Raw genomic sequence first — 17,513 nt, forward strand, 5'->3', positions numbered from 1 at the left:
AGGCCAATAACTGCAGCAGCAGAAATAACAAAAGTAACAATAATATTAGTAACAGTATTCAGCCTAGGCAGGAAAGTATAGTGTCTCCAATGCTCAGGAAAGAGTGTTTCAAAGAGTGAACCTTGCTCCTCTGGTCTCTCCAAATGTTTCCTACATTGCCAGCCTCCTGCCATAAACTCCTTACTGTTTGAAATACCCAGAGTGATTCCTATTTTCCTGACAAAAACTCCCTCTCCGACAACAGCATCTCCTTTGCTGTTCTCCCTCCTCTACACACGTGATTGTTACTATTTTGCAGAAGAAGAAAGGAAGGAGGAGAAATATGAAATAATTTGCCCCGGATTATAAAGCTAGTCCTAGCGAAGCTGACATTTTAATCCAAACTCACATCAATCCAAATCCCACACTCTATCACACTAATATTTTGTACCCAGAGTGTGGAAAACAGACTAAGAGAGAGACAGAAGGGGGGAGGAGGAAAGCAAGAGTCGGGGAGGAGCAGGAGGGTGGAGGAAGGGGCATAAAAGAAAAAAAAAAAAGCAAGAGAGACAACAGCATCAGGAAAAGAGAAAGAAAGAAGGAAACACAGCAATCCTTTCTGTTCTCCCCCCACCCCCAACTTGCTTCGTTTTCATTCTCGTTTGCTGGCACCAGATCACTCTGACTTCCTTTACCGAGCTCTCTCCAGTCCCCTTCCTCTCTGGTGAACCCCACCCTCCTTTCTCTATTGCCCTCACTTCAGTTCAGGTCTTCATCATTTCTTGTCTGAATGACCGCAGACTTGTCCCTAGCCAATTCATCCTCCACATCGCTGCCAGAGCGATCTCCTAAAGCAGAAAATTGATCTCATCTGTTATCTTCCAAAAGGGTCTCATCATCTTTTGTAAGAAGTGAAAATGCCTTGGCATGGCCCAGTCTTGTCCTGGCCTGCCTCTCCATCTTCATGGCATCCATCCCCCTGCACGTGTCTCGTGGGCCAACAACACCAGCTTATTCACTATTCGTGCCCAAGTCACAATTCCTTTGACTCCAAACATCTGCTGATGCTATTCTCTTGGTCTGGAATGTCCTTCCCTTTCCCTTGCTTGTCTCTTACTCCTGCTTCCTTCAGTTCTTTGCTCAGGGAGCTTTTGCTGACTTCTTGAGCCGTGTTGGGTGTCTCTCTGGCACCTTCTGCTAATCTATATAGGGCACTCACCACGCTCTGCAGTAACTACTGGGTAGTTTTTCTGTTTCTCGTGAGCTCTTTAAGGCAAGGAATCATCTGTTTCCGAGCAACAGGTATTTTCTATCTATTTGATATTTAAAGAGGGAGTGAATGGGGGCACCTGGGTGGCTCAGTCGGTTGAGCATCCAACTTTGGCTCAGGTCATGATCTCACGGTTCATGGGCTTGGGCCCTGCACAGGGCTCTGCACTGACAGTGCAGAGCCTGCTTGGGATTCTCTCTCTCCCATCCCTCTCTGCTTTCCCCCCGCCCTCTCTCTCTCTCTCTCTCTCTCTCAAAAATAAACATTTTTTTAAAAACAATATTTAAATAAATAAATAAATAAATAAAGAGTGAGTGGATGGATGGATGAATGAAGTGATAAGGATTGTGCAATACAGACAGAATACCTGTTGCCACAGTAACCCGCTGATGTGAAGAAAAATACCCTCATGAGATGATGATCAATACAGTGAATGAAATCAATGAGGATAACACGGCATATAAAAAAGAAGTTGACCAAAGGCCAAGAGGCCAAAGAACTGGTCTGAAACACAGGCTTCTTACTCTCAGCCACCCATCAGCTGACAGCTCCCAAGCAAGGAGGAACTGGCGAAAGCTCAGCTTACATTCATGCGTTCCGTTCACGGTAATATAAGAATATAATGAGCTACATATGTTTGTTTTGGTTGCTTAGTAAATCTGTTTATGATTTTGTCCATGTTGTAGAAATCAAATTATTGAGAAGTAATCCAATTTGTCAAAATTGAAATCTCTAACTAGGTACTGAAATCAGAAACCAGTGACTCCAGATGCAGCCTCTATCAACCACCTAGTGGGTCCCTCCTAGGCAAGAATAGACCGTTCTAAAGGCAACCCCAACTCCGTACATCCCTACCTAGTGGTCAGGGAAGCAGGGAGGGAGGAGGTAACAACATTTGTATCTGAGCAGTAATAATACAGCATTTACTGAGGACTTTCTAGATGCCAGTGGGCTAAATCCTTTCTATTCATTATCTCACTGAAGCCTCATACCAGTCCTATGGGATTTGTGTTGTTATGTCACTTTATTGAGGGAGAAAGAGAGGCTTTGAGGGGTTAGGCAAATTTCCTGAAGTCAGGGAGGCACAAGTGGCGGAGCTAGAATTCCAGCGTTTCTGACCCCAAATGACTTCCACCCCTCATTTGCTACACTCGCCTGCCTCTCTGAAACGACTCACTCAGGGGTCTCTATAATGGGCAGCGGAGATGTTTGGCTAAGAGCGAAAGAAAGCATGATACAATGAGGTACCAAAGTATCATTGACTACTACCGCAGAAGTCAGCTAATGAGAAAAGGATTTTGTTCGGCCTAGCAAACTAAAATTCATTCTCTAACGTTCAGCTCAAAGGGCCCCTCTGCCGTGGGTGGGCCTTCGTCAGTCCTCAGACATAAAGTTGACTGCTCCCTCCTCTGTTCATACTTCTACATACCTCTAGAAGGACGCTTTCTTTTCTTTCTTTCTTTCTTTTTTTTTAATTTTAATCTTCTATTGTTGTGGTCTGTGTGTCTGTCTCCTTAATGGAACTGTGAGCTTCTGGAAGAACAGAATGATGCCTCATTCATCTCCCATCCCCAACTTCTCTCACGGTGCCCACTGCATGCCAACCTTGCACATGTTTGCAGAGTGGTTCGAGGCGGGAGTTATATAAACAATGAGGGCTGTGGTGCGATCTGAGATAAGGGGGATAAAACAAGAGTGAGGCTCTGCCCGCTTGTGCACACAGGATGTGACCTAGACATCCTCTGCTTGAAAGGTGATGTTCGTATTTTGAGTTGTTGCAGGAACAAAGGGAAGAGAATGGAAGAGAGAAGCAAGAGTTTTCCTGTTCCTGGGGCTCTCGGTGGGTGGCCGAGCTCCTGGCTGGGATTAGATTAGCACCTTCCACCTCTGCAATGCTGTTGCTAAACAGAGGGGCTCGTAGTCACCTTCTAGTTATGAAACATAACACAAAGATTCTGATAACAGGCCTCGAAGCAAAACAACACATGCACACTCACTCGCTCACAAAATCCAAAGCAAACTTAGCACAATTTGGAGTACAAGCTAATCCATCATTTCCATGTTTGCTCACTCTGTCTGTAAGTACCTTGCGGACAGATGATGTAGCAGGTTTGCAGTGGGCTCTCTCTTCATAGACATGCATCATGCCAATTTGGAAAACCTGCAGTCACCCAAAAGGACAAACTCTTAAATTAGTCAAGACCCCATTTTAAAAGACAAGGAGAGGCCTTCTGGACCCCAAGCCTTGCAGGGCGCATACAAGAAAAGCCTTCTGTCATCATACTTGGCACAGAGATTTGCACTTGAACTGCGTAATGTTACAACTACAATTTTCAGCCCCACAGACTAAACTCTGGAGGGAAAAAAATGAATGCTAAGTACCTGCTGTCAGTTCTGGCACTCGGAGCTGGAAATGAGTCTCTTTCCCACAAGAAGTGGAAATAAAAACAAACCACTCAGACAGTTTTGGCCTTTACATGGATTTATGAGCATAATCTCTCTCTCTCTCTGTTTCTTGCTCGCACGCAAACTCACACACACACACACTCTCCACATTGTGATCCCTAAGTGGAACAGGTTCATATTAAGGAGCAGTCTTGAAAATCTGACCAAAACAGAAAAGAAAGCCATCCCGGTGTCAAGGACTTTGCCATACCCAACGTGATGTGTATTTCTGGTGCTTTTACGAGCACTTGCTTTTCCAGCAAGAAGTACAAATACACATGATACCATGAACAGCACTACTTATGAAGCCCTTTCCTTCCAATTGAAAAGGAAATAGGACCACGTTTTTTTTTTTTTTCTTGAATAAGTTAAATCATTGAGTTATCATGTCATGTAATTGTTCAGTCTTTTAAGGTCTTTGTTGTGTTGCTCAATAAAAAAATATAATTTTCTCAGTAAAGGCTAGTGCCTGGCACAGAGCAAACATTCAATAAACGTTCGTGAATGAATGAATGAACAAACAGATGAGAGGGAATAGTCAACTATAAAGATAAGGATGACAGATTTCATTAAAATGCAGTAATGTTATTATGGTCTTTTATTGACTGGAACACAGACAAGGGAGCCACCTGAACAGGATCATAATTATAGACCTGCCACAAATTTTCAAGGTTTTATGGGAAATGTTTTTTGGTTTTTTTGGTTTTGGGTTTTTTTTTTTGTTTGTTTTGTTTGTTTTTTTTTTTTTTTTTGGCTCTACCAAGACTTTCTATAATGTGGGCAAAGTATTTATCTCTTTTTCCCTCACAAGGATGTTATAATTCACCATGTAAGTTGTATTTTTTTTTTTTTATTTCGACCTGTAGCTTAAAACTGCCACAAGCTGAAAAGTCAGCTCACAAGTAACAGTAATACTAGTGGGGCCTTTAATATATTGGACACCGGCTTAAAAATCCCACTGTGAACTCAGTCTCCTCAGGTCGCCAGACCTCCTAGGAGTCAATAAGAAGTCCAGCTCAGTGCAGAGCCCCAGGACTCTCCCTCAAAGTCCAACAAGTCTCAGAAATGACTGTCCTTGGATCAGGAAGGCCCTCACTCCACAACCTACCATTGTAAGGATTCTGAGGCACACTGGGATTATCAGAAAATCTTGTTATAAGGCAGATTTGGATTTAATAGGACCAGGATAGGGCCTGAGATTTTGCTTTGCTAATAAACTCCCAAGCGATGGTGATGCCATTGGTCCATGGATGGGCCACCTGTAGTAACAGGAGACTGGAGATTTCTGCAGCCACAGAGGTGGCTCATATGCTCAGATCAGAGAGAGTATTTGGAACAACTTCCTATCTTACTACCAGCCCTTTACAGCACAGTCTCTGTAGTCAAACAGACATGAACTGGAAATCCTGATGTGTTGCCACACTTGGGAGCTTTGGGACTTTGGGCCAATTTTTCATTGTTTTTCAAGTTTCTTCATCTGTAAAATGGGGATGATAATACTCATTTAATAGAACGATTGTGAAAGTTAGTAGTCAAACAGACTTAAATTTGAATTCCAACTCTCCCCTTAACACCTACTGACTATGAGATTTTAGGGAAATCACCCAACTCCATCAAGCTTCAGTTTTCTCATCTGAAAAAGGAAAGATATTAATCCCTAATTTGCAAGGTTGTTTTGAATATTAAGGGAAATAAGGCAATGTCCCCAACATAGGACACATTCCTGGGGTTCACATTTACTTTTTTAAATTATTGAATGTAGGGGTTCAGAAGAAATAAGTCATAAAATTAAAATACTCAGAGAAAGTTCTTGGAGAAAGTGGACTTTTATCTGAGTCTTAAAAGAATATAAGGATCTATAGAGTGGACAGGAACAGTGCTATGTCATAGACCAGTCAGAGCAGAGACTGACTCCCACCCTCTTCACCTGACTAATTCTTACTTCCCCCTTAGGCCTCAGTTTAGATGCCATTATCTCAGGGAAAGCTTTCCTCCCCACAGGCCAACCTAGTCCCTACACTCGCCATCATTACAATATTCAGTACCTACTGCTCAGCTCCCCACACTAGTCACTAAGGTCCTATAATGTTTGGACTGTGTCTGCTTTGCACACAGTTGTAACCCTCGACCTAGCACAGTGTTAGCCATTCTGTTCCTATTTTATGCATAATGTAATGAAATTGAATTCAGAACTCAATTGGTCAGGTCTCAAAATACATTTGAAATGAGATGTAATTTCATTCTAAAAATTATACATGAAATGTCAGAATTTCCACTCAACAACAGGAATTACTGAGAAACAACAGCCCTTTAGACCTTGCAGGAGATAGTAGGTCACAGGCATGAGTCACACACAGGCTTACTCTCAGCTTAGCAGGATGATTAATGCATCAACCATGGTGGGATAAGCATTATTATCAAGGTGTATATGAGGTATTACTGGAGCGCAGATAAAGCAGCAATTTCCTCCTCAGGAAGGAGTGGGAAGGAAAGCAGGCGGAGCTGCAAAGACGAGGACAGTCGAGCTGGTTGTGAATCCTCAGGAGGATGGGTCGAGAGCACAAATTCTGAAATGTAGCTCCGCCACTTACTATTTGCGGAAACTTAGGCAAGTGACTTGCCTTCTTTGTGCCTCAGTGTCCTCGTCTGAAAATGGGATTAATAATAGAATGTCCTTCACTGGATCTTTCATGTGGGTTAAATAAATTGATATACGTCAAGTGCTTAGGGCAGTGCCTGGCACTTAGGAAGGGTCATATAAATGTTAGCTGCTGCTGTTGTTACGGTTCTATTTAGCTGTAGCCAAAAATTATTTTCACCTGCTAATCAAAATTTGGCTTTCTACCTATAACGGGTTCAAGTCCACTGTGTGTCCGGGCACAGCAGCTGAAAACAGCCCATCTAAAGAGAAGGGAGTAGAGACAAAGGCAATCAGAGGCAGACGAATCAGGTATTAGCTGACTGCAGTAATCTAGATGAACAGTGATGAACAGTGGTGTTTTCTCACATTCCGCAAAGAGAGCAATCAGCCCATGCCAGGGTTTTGGGGTGTTTCACCGGAGACAGCTAGGAGGAGAGAGGCGTGAAATCTGTCTTGTATATTTAAGCGTGAGTGCCAATCAAGTGAGGAGTCCTTCTAAGAATGGCTTCTTCTAAGGGCTATTTTTTCCCTCACAGTCTTTTAAGGCAGGAAGACGGCTTAACACATCAAAGAAGCATCATTCATTCTATGCGTTGCTCTGGAGTCATCTTCTCTATCAATATTTCATGAAACAGACTCCCCAGAACCAGCATGCAGACTGAAGGTCAAGAGAGGGTTATTTGCCACAGACGCTGGAAGGTTCCACTAAAACCCACTGATGTCGTATTCTGAGGCTGTCTACAATTGAGACAAAGAATACTACATCCTAGAGCAGAGTTTTAAGCAAAGAATTCTAGAAAAGACATCTATTTTAGAAACAAGCAAAAAGCCCTGCAGTGTCTTACATTCGTTACACGATCCAGTTCCCTGCTCCAAACAGTGATGTTCCTCTGATTACTCAGCTCTTGGTTTTTCTTATCTCCACTCAATTAATTGTCAGATGATTCTTAGTCATAAGACAATTTTGTCACATGATAAGATGGTATGTGATTGCTTCACACTTCCTCCCTCCAGCCCAAAATTTCACCATTGTGACAGAATAATTTTGGTGAGAATCTCAGAATTTATGACAACTTCAATCTCAGCTATAGTTCTGAGTCTTTTCTGGAATAAAAACAGTAGACAGTCCACTAGAAATAAACTGAAGAATGGTCAGTTACCCATTCCATCCTATCCCAAGGCATCACCATGAACTCCCCAGAGCAAGGAGTCATGTCCAATTAAATGCTTCTGTCATATCTTCAGCTCAGGTCATGATCTCACAGCTTGTGAGTTCGAGCCCCATGTCAGAGCTGTGCTGACAGCTCAGAGGTTGGAGCCTGCTTCGGATTCTGTGTCTCCCTCGCTCTCTGCCCCTCCCCCGCTCACACTGTCTCTTTCCCCTTCAAAAATAAAGAAACATTTAAAAAAAATTTTAACAAAATGCTTCTGTCATATAGCATTCAGCACAGTGCCTCACGCATAATTCTATTTTTTATATTATTTGATGATGATTGCAATCCTTGGTTCAGATATTTTTAGAAAATCTTTATTGTATCTCAAATGCCTGAAAAAATAAATCTCAAATGACTTAGCAGCACCGGTGTCACCTGGGAACTTGTTAAATATGTAAATTTTCTAACCCTACACAGCCCTACTGAATCAGAAGCTGTGGGGTACAATCCAGCAATCCACCTCTGAATAAGCCCTCTCGATAATTCTGGTACATACCAACATTTGAGAACCACCACACTACATGTATACAAATTAATTTTCAAACAAGTTCTTCGAGTCCCAAAAGGTTAAAACATCAGTGTGCCCATTTTGTCGCATCTTCCTCTACACATCAAGTTACCTGCTGAAAATCCTCTGGTGGTCCGCTAGCACCAACGTGATAAAATACAAATTCCTTAACTTGGTCTACAAAGATTTTTACAAGTCTTCCCTCCCTACCACATACAGCAGGCTTCAGACCACTGTGCACAGTCTTCACTCCATGTGATACATGCTCTGGACCCTCTCCCTAGAACATTCTTGCCCCTCCTTTGCTTGGCAGACCCCTCTCTTCCTCGGAGACAAAGCTCTGATATCACCTCCTTCCCCGACTCCCCCAGGTAGAATTGGGTGCTGTGTCCTCAGTCTTGTTCATTTATCTCCATGGGCATCTATTAAATCATTTTGTAATTTATCTTCCCATGTCCAAGAACCCTGGGATAAACAATAAGCAATTCAAGAGCAAAGACTGCATCATCAGAGCTAAGTTCAGTGCCTGACTCTATCAGATGTTCAACATGTTTGTTGAATAAGTGTTCAATGCCACAGCCACAGAAAGGTAATCCAAACATTTATACACTCTATACTAAGACAAATACAACTAAGATCAGGAAAGGAGTTCATGTGATAAAGTCTTTAGCTGGGGCTGAAAGCCCGTGTGAATGGAAATTTAATGGCAGAAAAAGCAAGTGTGGCCAAGTCAGAAAACATGGTTTTTGACTCCATCTCTTACAGCCATTTAACCTTGAACAAATGAGTCCCTGGGTCTCAGTTTCCTCATATGTAGAATGGGATGGAATAATACCTGCCCTGTTTACCTTACTGGTTGTTGTGATGATGTCGTGAAAGATATCATTAATGTATCAAGTCCTATCCTTATGCAGTTTGATCTTCTTCTTAAATATTACATTAATGAAAACATTAAATCACATTAAAGTTTGAAGATTTCAATGCATTCACTAAACATGAGGTGTTGTGATAAGAGGAGGAGGAAAGGAAAAAAGAAGTTCACCAGTTCAAAAACATTCCTTTGAACTTAGCTTAGCAGAGGTGTCTCAACCCAGGAAAACTTCCTGCGGATACTTGCTCTAACCATGGGTTTGTTTGTCTGTTTGTTTTCTATCAATCTCCATGCTCCCACCCTTCAAATATCTTCCAACTTCTGATTTCTGAAGGTGAAAGCAACAAGGGCGGCTTGTGCTTGTTGTCTCCTTCCCCACCTCCCTTCCACATAGTCTCTATTCCCATTTTCTACCTCTCACAAGGCAGGGGAAATCTGCCAATTAGGTTTATCATCATTCTCCCAAGAGCCTCATGTCATACAATTATGCCAAGCTTCAGACTGCCTGCAGTCAGGTTATCAGACCACTTTCAACTTCAGTCTTTTTGGCAGCTATAACGTATTTGGTGGGACTGGGCAGGGCCTTTAACTCACAGGTTGCTCACCAAGTACCGTTAATGCTTAAGACAAGAGTAAAGGAATTTGAAACGGAGTCTGGCTTTGGAAATTCTGCTTAAGGGATGTCAGCAGTTTATAAAATTTAGTCATGTTTTAGATTAAGTTTACTGCTTTTTTTTGTATGTGCTAATCCATAATCTCCTTTCATTGGCAATATGTTCAGTCTATTTTGATAGTCCTGTTCAGACTCTATTAATCATATGATGTGATGACTTTCCTACTTTTCAATGTTTAAGATGCTCCGAGGAAAGTCTGTCTCCCCAAACATTTATGTGCTACACTGTAAGCCATTTTTGCTATGAAGAGAGTTGTAAGATCAAATATGGGCTTTATAGTGCTGACAATGAACACAGATATGGGCAGGCAGCTTTGACCTCTTGCAACAAGGATGGTGAGCAAACAGCCTAAGCAAAATTGAGAGGAAATGAAGCAAAAAAGAGGAAACAAAAAGGTGAGAAAATAGAAGGGTGGAGGCTAGACAGGCGATCCATGAGGCCACAACAAAAGGAATGTGTTATATGACCAAAGTAAGACCTCTAGAAAGGGCTCGTGTGCATAGAGAACACATAGGGCTCTTCTCTGATGTAAGAGGTAAACGCTGAAGAAAAGAGAATAACTTGTTCTGAGAAATTTCTAGACTGAGGGAGAGTCCAGGAAATCTGCTAAAGTTTAAATAGTCATGAGACCAGACCAGTTTCAGCCTGGAACCAAGAGGCAGACCCAAAACCCTGAGAAAATGTGTGCTTCTTCCTTGACAAAAATGGATTAAAATAGCTTAGAATACATATAGGAACAGGGAGAAGTAGCAGTCTTGGAAGGGCCAACTGGCCTATTAACGTATGCTACCTAAAATAAATAATGTAAGATATTATAATTATATCCCCATATGTAGCTTCTTCCACGAGCTCTCGCCAACCTGCCATTGTTTTCATCCTCTAATAGGGTTGATGATGGACGTGTTCTGCCAAAGAGGACACTGGAGAGTAGGGGATCTCTTACACAGTGAGGGGAAGCTCCCCTTTCCATTGGTTGATGATGGCAAAGATACACATAAATACCATTGGTCAACTGGTGTCCCCCTAATAAACACACAAGATTGACCTGATTCCCTGTTCCACTAATTGGGAAGTTTCCATGGCCTATGTAACATTTCTGAATTGCTAGGGGAATGGAGGTTGAACCTCTAGTAGTCACTTCCAGATATGAGCTCCCATTTGCACTGAAATGTTCATTTCAAGGATCATCATAGATAATCTCATCTGTCAACTATGGGTCCCAATTCTTCCTCATACTGACCAGATATTGAATTCAACCCCTTTTGCTTAATTTTCATCACCCCCAGTCAATAAACCAACAAAATAAATAAAACCAATGGAGGGGCATTTGTGTGAATAGAAGACTGTCAAAGAATGAGGCAATGGCAGGATATACACCACAGATCTGCAACTTAAAATTCCTTAATTGTATCCCTACTCCCAGAAGTCTCTAGGCCCCTTCTCAGAATGGACTCCAGTCTTCCACCATCCTGCTTCAACCTCGTTTCTCTTCTCTCTCAATCACACACTCCAAAAATTCTGTTCATTTATATAATGTAAAGGTCAATTATCTATTTTTTTACTCTGGTTCTTACCAATCCATCTTATTCTGGGCTCATCTTCTACTACAAGAAGCAAGGTGTTGCCTTATTATATGGAGGCTTAGATCTCACACATAAGCTATTCTACATTCTCAGTGAATATGCCAGTTCAAAGAAGAACTATTTGTTTTAGTGCCTCCTGTGTGCCACAAGTTTAAATGCATAAAGTTCATGCAACATCTCTAACAACGCAAAACTGGAGAAACTTAAATTCCAAACAGAAGGGCATGGGAGAAATTCACTATATTTAGTCACTTAGTGAAGTAGTGTATTCAGTAGGGATCACAAAATACAAATCACATTTCAACTCATATGTGCAAAAGTTGTAATCGTAATTTATTTAACCTCTAATTCCTCTAGTTTGACTCTACTGATTAGTGGGGAAAGATTAACTCACTGTCCAATCTGATTTAAAGTTTAGTCTGCATTGATAATTTAGGTGGTGGTCAGACGCCTTGGATAAAAAGGTTAAATCTCTCACACACTGCCTCTCTCATTAAGATGGCATCTGACTAGAGAGGGGCATCCTATGTGTCCTTTTGGCGTCAGAAATGAAGAGGTGCCCTTGAGTGCAGTGTTGCTTCCTCCTTTGGTCTCTGGAGCAGACCCAAGGCTGCTCTGTGATTTGCCAACATTCACTGATGGAGGCTGCGGCTAGTTTAGCTCAACCTCATCTCTTGGTTTTGCCAAGCCCCTGTTTGCACCTTGCTTGATTAGGCCTTGCCTTGGCTTCTGATGGCTGAACACCTCTAAGCAGTTGTCAAAGACCCCATCCAGCCCCTGACTTACAGTCCACCCCCAGGCCTCGCTGCTTGCTTACTTTGGTCCACCACAACAAATCACACAGGCTCGCTGGCTTTCAACTCAGTATGGACATCTCTGGGAATAGAGAGGTATTCCAGAAAGTGGCAGCCAGACCCTTTGCTGGTGCAGTATAACCACACAGCCCCTCTTCCTAATCAGACAGAGCTACCCTACTATGCACAGAGGTCTCCTCCCAAATTCTTAAACATAAGTGATCAGTGGGGGGAGGTGCAGGGTAGGTTTTCTCCAGTTATAAAATGCACAGTAAATTGAGAACCACACTTAATTCTTTCACTTTCCTCCCTTCTCTCTCCTCTCTGTCCCATCTGCATCTGAGATTGAAAGGGAGCAAACTTTTATCTTGCTTCCTTTTGTGTTAAACATAGCCCTGCATCTACTGAGCAGCAAGCTTCCTGCTTTGCTGTTGAGGCCAAAACGAGCATCTTCTTCACACCATAGGAAAACTCTATGGTCTGGGTCATCCAGGCTTGGTGGTAATGTGCAAGAGAGGGCTTTGGCCAAAGGAATAGCAAATCCTTTCTCCTTGTAGCATAATCCTATCTGAATGTCAGATGCTAAGTATTACCTCACTCTTGCTCCTGACATCACTCCCACAAGCAGGAGGTACCTTGGCCAAGGCGAAAAGATGAAGGTCAAGTACTCAGGAAGACAGAAAAGTATATGAATAATTAAAAATGTATCACCATTATAGAATAACCATTTCAAAATATGCTTATGAAGTTCTTAATAAAAATGCACATGTTAGAATGCTATTGGAAAGAAAGCAGGATAAAAATGTATGGGCAAAATAAAATCACAGTTACACTAAAATGTATACAGAGGAAAGGTTAACAGGAAAGATACTGAAATGTTAACAGTGGTGGTCTCTGAGCAGCTGGTCTATGATTCTTCTCAATTTTCCTAATTTTTCAAACTTTCATAATGAGGATATATTTTTACAAGGTTTACAATCATAAAAATTTTATAATTTTTAAAAATTTGTTGGCTGTAAATAAAAATTTTTTTAAAGTTTTTTTTAAAGTAAATTTAAATAAATATTTTTCCCGCAATTTATTAACTCTTTTACCAAATATTTATTGAACACCTGCCACATTCCAGCTACTGTTCACGTGGGTTCTGGGTACAAATGAGACAAAGTCTCTGCTTTTGTGGAGTTTTACTCTTTAATAGGAGAGGAGGGAGATGATAGTGGCGTCAAAACTAGTCCAAGGTTAAATGAATTATGGAACATCAATACAAAGAACTACTATGCAGAGTATATTAAGTATATACTATACTCTGCATAATTGTATACTAGTATAGTATATACCATACTATGTGTGTATCAATACAGTATATACTATATGTATATATCAATACAAAGAACTACTCTGCATAGTGTGTGTGTATATATATATATATATGTATATATACACACACACTCTGCATAGTATATATATATATATAGTATAGTATGTATATTATATATATATGCTCTGCAGAGTAGTTCTTTGTATTGATATATATATATATATATATATATATATATATATATAGTATACTCTACCATATATAGTATATTCTGCATAGTAGTATATGTAGTATAGTACACTATACATTATAATGTACTATATTATACAGTAGTATACTATACTATACATACTATACTCTCTCTCTCTCTCTCTCTCTCTATATATATATATATATATATATATATATATATATATATACTATGTTATACTATATGGTACCTAATGATAGCATAGTATACTATAAATATAGATATATCAAAAATACACAGTATATAGTATACAAAAATACTACACGGCTATTAGATATAATTAAGCAACGATACAGAAAAATTTTCAAAATATAATCTTTAGAACAGTATACAGAGCATTGCCGCATACACACATACTTGTTTAGTACATCTCTTTCTTGAGGAATACATAAGAAGCTGTTAACAGTGGCTGCCCTTGGGAAAGATCCTTAGAGAATTAGAGGGCAGAGGTGGCAAGCAGATTTGCTGGGTACATTTGAATTATTTAAGATGTGCTTGTATTGCCTATTTTAAAAAAGAATAACTTAACTACATTTTAAAAAATGCTATCTTTCCTTACCAACCATGCAGTTTGCTGCATCTTTTTGGAACATTTAAGAATAATTTTGACTCTCTCAACCTTCAATTCTATTTAAGTTTTTTCTATGAAAAGAGTGTCAATTTACATAGAAGGCTATATTTAGAGAATGCTACATATTCATTTAGTCTCCTGATACAAAAAAAAAAAAAAACTTTTAGCCTCTTAAATTATCTTTGCATATTTTCATTCAACGATCCTCTTAGCAAGCTAACATGTTCAGTGGGGGGAAAAAGTCATCTTGAAGGGCTTGAAAAATAAAAACTAAGTAGGAGGGGACTCTGCAGGGCATGAAGTCCAAACCTCAAAGTGAGAACCCCCTTAACATGTGGTCTTCTGTTCTTTATGTAAATACCACAGAAGTTTTACTCTCTCATGAGACTACTCACCCCGTCTGGAGACAGCTCAAGTTACCATAAAGGCCTTCATGTATTAGGTAGAAACCTTCAATTACCAACTGAGGTTTTTTTTTCTATACCTGGAATACCCACCCTGTCTGACAACCCCCTTTCAGAATCCTACCAGGTTTTCTGAATGCATTAGGCTTATCACATAATCACATCCCCCTCAGACCCTAGCCCCTGAGGGCAGATCTGCGCTTCCTTCTTCTTTGAAGCTCCTTCTGCACAAGGAGACACAGTGGGTGTCTGAATGTGACCCTGGAATGTTGCACTGAATGTGAGCTCACTACTTCAGCAGGTGCCTTCTGGGCCCTGAAATTACATCCGAAGCAAACGGCTCAGCAGTGCAGTAGAGAAGGTAGCCGGGAGGCAGTGGGACCCATCCCGAGCACAAGCACGAAGTGGGTGTGACAGACAGGAAGATGGCGATAGTTTCTGTTCCTTGTGCAGCTGAGCCACTGGCTGCTGCATCTTCAGCAGGCTGGGCAACCGGGGTATTTGTGTGTGGCGGCCTGCACACCGGGCGCCGTATTTAATGTTCTTCAGCTGTGCGACAGGACCGCCAACTATGACCCTGCCTTCATCCTTATCTAATCATTTTATGGGGCATTAAGCTGCCTTTGGCTAAACCAGTTGCCAGCTGCAACAACACTCCAGGAAAGGACACAGCCCCCTCTTAGGATAAAGCGCGTTGCACTAGTAGCACCCGCCTGTACATAGCTCTGATCCAGAGCTTATATAACTTATCTTAGGCTCATCCTCCCTCTCCTCTCCACGCAGGGCCGTGGAACTACACCCACTTGCTGGAGGCAATTGCTTTCTGAAGGTGCCTATGCTATGCAAAAGCACTGTGAGGACTGTAGAGATAAAGTTGGTGAGTCTTTTTCACTTGGCATCATAAAGTTCACAGTCTTGGGTGAAAGGCAGACAGCTCATTGTTTAACTTCAGGGCCAAGTTTTCCCGGGCGGTAAATATTAATGATCCTGGTTTTGCTACAGTCAGTGGTTACCTGTGCGGAGAGATGCAGAACCCGTGGGCAACCTGAAGGCATCTCGGACATGTTTTTGCTTGAACGGGGAATTGCCGCATGCCTGTCTTCATCCTCACCCTCTTCTCCATGTGCTTCGCTTTGCTGCCGGCACATGTTTGTTCTGCAGCTTCTGGCAGCTGCTACTCGAGGCAGTGGGATTCCAGCAGGTGAGGAATGTATATTATGCAAACCATGGCAACCAGAAACACCAACATCCCCTATACCTCCCTGAAAACCAATGGCACAGCTTTTGCAACAAAGTGCGCATGTTAGAACAGTCTCCGTCCCAGGAATAAGCTATGAGCCTTGACAGAGAGGGGCAGTATGGCAAAGGGGGTAATAACACTGGTGCATGAGACCGCCTGGGTTTGGACCCTGGTTCCGAGACTGTTTTACCTCAAGCAAGTATGGCAACACTCTGTTGCCTCAGTTTCCTCATCTGTAAAGTAGGGGAAGTATCTCAAAAGGAAGTTACGGAGATTAGATGAGTTAATACAAGTAAAGTGCTTAGAATTGTGCCTGGCACAGAATAAACCCTCCTTACACGTTAGCTTGTCTGAAAGACAATTGTATCTATGCCCAAGTAGTTATTATTTATAAGCCCATGACGCCCAAAGCTCTAACTCCAGAGCAGACCTCTCCTGAGTGGCTGATGGAACATCTCCTCCTGGCTGTTACCCCAGCTCCTCAAACTCAGCATATCTAGCACCAAATTCATGATTGGTGCCCATCCAGAATGAGCTCTCTCTAGGACCCTCTGCCTCTAAGAGCAGCACCACTATTCACCCTGGGTGCAAGCTGACACCCTGCGTCTCCTTTGCCCTTCGTGCTCACCTAATCCAAGCCATCACCCAGCCTCCGATTTAGGCCATGCCAGTCCCTCCCAACTGGTCTACCCTCATCTTCTCTCAACCCTCTCCAATCTGTCCTCCATGCAGTAGCCAGAGTGATTGGCTAAATCATAAAGCTGTTGAGACACAGACACACATGCACTTCCCAAAATCTCTCAGTGTCTCCCCATGGGCTCTGTCATAAGAACTAAAATCCTTCCAAGGTCTTACATGGTCTGTCCCCACCTGCCTCCTCTACCTCACCTTGTACTGCTTTTTCTCTTTGGGCTTCCTCCATGTCCTTGGACAACATGTGCCACTCTACCCCAGGGCCTTTGTACATGCTGTTCCCCCAATCCCTTTACATTTCATTTATAATTAACTTTTGCTCATCCTTCAAATTATAGCCCAGATGCTTTCCTGAGGCCCTGGTTAAAGTCAGGCTTTTTTCTCATATGTCCTCAAAGAACCACGTACCTATCAAGCCATGCTCATAATTAGATATACATTAGTGTGATTATTTGAGTAATGTCTATCTTCACAACAGACAGAAAACTTAACAAAATCAAGAACTTAGGATAGTAACCAGCCCATGGGAGGTGCTCAGAATTTTTAGAATTAACCAACAGAAGGGGCGCCTGGGTGGCGCAGTCGGTTAAGCGTCCGACTTCAGCCAGGTCACGATCTCGCGGTCCGTGAGTTCGAGCCCCGCGTCGGGCTCTGGGCTGACGGCTCGGAGCCTGGAGCCTGTTTCCGATTCTGTGTCTCCCTCTCTCTCTGCCCCTCCCCCGTTCATGCTCTGTCTCTCTCTGTCCCAAAAATAAATAAAAAATGTTGAAAAAAAAAATTTAGAATTAACCAACAGAAGACTTACATTATTTAGTGATTCCTCCTGCCCCACCCTGTATATCACCCCCACTGAACCCGCATGCAGACCTTTGAAATTAAGTACGCTTGTCTCATTTTAACAGATGAAGACAGTGAGTCTGAGAAACTAGATCGTTTGTTCGCGATCATGCAGAAAATAAATGGAAGAGCTTCAGACTTTTCAGAAATAAAGCCTCTTCTCACAAATGCTTTGACAGCTTGTCTTAAATAGTCCTTTTTAATAGACCAGAACCTTTGGT

The 17,513-nt window shown here is 41.9% G+C and overlaps 1 protein-coding gene across 1 annotated transcript in view; it reads right to left on the reverse strand.

Annotated features, from left to right (window-relative positions):
- Positions 1-17,513, reverse strand: part of VAV3 (vav guanine nucleotide exchange factor 3) — a 468,861-nt gene that overhangs the window by 426,787 nt on the left and 24,561 nt on the right. The window lies entirely within an intron of this gene.

Source organism: Panthera leo, chromosome C1 (genome assembly GCF_018350215.1).
Source record: "Panthera leo isolate Ple1 chromosome C1, P.leo_Ple1_pat1.1, whole genome shotgun sequence".
In the NCBI taxonomy this organism is placed as follows: domain Eukaryota; kingdom Metazoa; phylum Chordata; class Mammalia; order Carnivora; family Felidae; genus Panthera; species Panthera leo.